Below are 2,939 nucleotides of genomic sequence, written 5' to 3' on the forward strand. Positions count from 1 at the left end.
TGCCCTGCTGAAATGTCTACACATTGTGTGAAGGGTGTCTTATTGTAATCGGATTATTCTGTTTTTTATTGCCACTGTGGTAACATGCAGTAGAGTGAAAATGGTAAAGGGGTACTTGAGCTGAAACCGCCCAACAGAAGGGGTACAGCTTTTTTATGTTGAAAACCACTGGATTAGTTTATTATAAATCACAAAAAACACATTGTGCAATTACTGTTAAACATATAATGAAATATTAAGTGTTTATAGACACGTTTATATAGTTAAAAGCATAGATAATCAAGTTTTTACAGAAACGTGTACAACGTAAAACGTTAAGTTTACTCAAACTTTTGACTGTGTGTGTGTGTGTGTGTGTGTGTGTGTGTGTGTGTATATATATATATATATTTTTAGCTTTCAAAATGTTCTATGCTGGGGAAGACATCTATACACAGGATAAGATGGACTAGAATTTTTCATACTATGCCATTTATTAAATGTCTGATTGTGTTAATATGCAGTTTAACCTGAGGAAATGATGCATTGCAAAAAGAAAGTTAATAAGGCATTGATTGAACTTGGAAATAAGGCATTGATTGACAATGAAAAGTGACTCAGCCCAGTGAACGTTTTCTGAAAATTCAATGGCATGAATGAACGTGATCAGTAGTGTGCAAAATGTTAGCTTAAATGAAAAAAAAAGTTTAATTGTTAATTGATGTATTATTTTGAAATAGATATAGTCTGGTAAATTAATTAGATGGTTAACGTGCACATGTAAACAAAATCTGCTGCTTCCTGGAGGGGCGCTGTGTTCTGGGTTCAACATGCAAGGAAGTACGCTGTGCTACGTGTGAGCGGAGTATATATATTAATTCAGAGAAGAATTACATTTTAAAATACTCATTTCTAAATTAAATGTAGGCTAAATGTAAACTTAGGCTTATAAATCCAAGGTTTATTTAAAACAAAAAAGTTTGGAAATGGAATATGAAATAATAAAAAGAATGACTGCACTGAAGGGGAACCCAGTTAAACAAGAAACCGTTTCATTCAGTTTGATTATCCTTTCATTTTTTAAAGTAAAAATACAATATTATACATAATCGACAAAAGCTGCCTTGAAGCCCTGTCGCTGCTGATTGGTTGTTTCTACACGCTGTGTGCTTTTGAAGGCGTGGATTTCCAGAACAAATGTCTTGTTGAAGGCTGTCAAATGAGGAGCGGGTGATAAGTTACAGTAATATAACAATATAAATTGAGCAACATATATTTTAATGATTAAATACCTCAATATATTAATAAGCCCCTTTGTTTTCGATTTTTATTTTATTTACTTTTTACCGGGAATTTATTGGTATTTTTTACAACAAGAAAATGGGTGAAAGTCGGTGCAATAAAATGACTGATGATTTTTCTGGGTAAATATCGGAATTATTTTGGTGAACAGGACAAAACCAAAGTAGATGCTTTGACAAATGGAAACTTATGTGGTTTGCTAGAACTGAAAAATAACTCAAAACACTGCCACCTCCTGAGTTTAAGAAAAACAATATATCTAATCCCCTAATAAAAACTTGTTGCATTTTAGACACATTTACCTGCCAGGCGCTTGATTTTGCCAGGGCTTTAGTGAAACTTCCAGAGCTCCTGTGTAGCGTCGGCTCGCAGCAGTTTTTTTAAAGTGTCTTTTCCAAGGCTCGTTCTCCTGCAGTCTTGGATGTAGCCAAATTTCGAAAACACTCTCTCCGCATCAGCTGAGCCAGGCGGAACCCTGAGGATGCAAGAAGCGGCACAGCTCAAAGTTGGAAAGTTGGTGAGGTAGATTTTCTAGAATTCATGAGGAGTCAATGCGCGGTTGTCTGTGGAAGGCGTTGCCATGCACACCTGCAGTTTGCTTTCTAGTTTAGCACTTTCTTTGTTAGGTGGCACAAAGGAGGAGATTCTACGAGCATACTCTATAAATTTATCAGTTGAGGCCACACTTTTGCAATGATGATTCGTTTGAAAAACTTCAGGGGACATATTGCAAGTGACAGTAGCTTCCCACTTCTTTGACAGGTCTTCCTGAAAACTTTTGAAAGCATTTGCGAGTATGTCCTGCTCACTGACTGGCAACAATGACATGAAAAGATTTTTTTTTTTTTCTGGAATCTCCCCAGATGTGTGTTTGTGAGAAAGTTCTGCAGAGGTATTGTTAACCAGAATGCCATACACCTCCGTATTAGAGAATGTTGCATCTCTTGACCAACAGGATTCCAATTTCTGTTCTGTGCTTCGTGCAATGGCTGAAGAGTTTCAATCAGGAATTCGAGGTTTGTACGGAGGCTTTGCCTAGTTTTTTTGCGTAGTTGCTTGAGTTTTGAGCTTTTCGGCTTTTCCACTTTGAACTTTTTGTTATCTAAAAGAACATTAAAACACCCATGCCTTCTGAACACTCTATGCAGCCAAGTACAGACTAAACCATCTAGTCGGTACAATGGCAATTGGAAGGCTACATTCAAATGCAATCTCTTTGCAGACATCATAAAACAGGTTTTTTTTGTTTTACTGGAATGCTTGAAAACTGCACCAACATCAATTACAAACTTCTTTAAATCAGCCATTTTTGGAACACCTGTTGCATGAGAGACAGCAATGTGCAACAGGTGAGCTGGGCAAGACAAACGAATCAATTCAGGTTTTTCATTGAGCTTTACATCCTGTGTGAACTTCACGCAGTAAGAAGCTGAGTAAGAATTCACTGCTGCCACATCCTTCCAGGTGAGTAAACATTAGTTTTACTGACACTGCTACTGTTTTACTATTTGGTGACGTTACAAACTCCAAATCGGCCACAATGAGCTCAGGCTTCTCCACAACAAAAAGAAAACAAAATCACCAAGGTAAGGCGGCCTCGAACATCGTGCAATTCATCAAAATCGGTTGATTGAATTTGGCAAGGATTTTGCAGCTGG

Source organism: Polyodon spathula, chromosome 12, assembly GCF_017654505.1.
Source record: "Polyodon spathula isolate WHYD16114869_AA chromosome 12, ASM1765450v1, whole genome shotgun sequence".
Lineage (NCBI taxonomy): Eukaryota > Metazoa > Chordata > Actinopteri > Acipenseriformes > Polyodontidae > Polyodon > Polyodon spathula.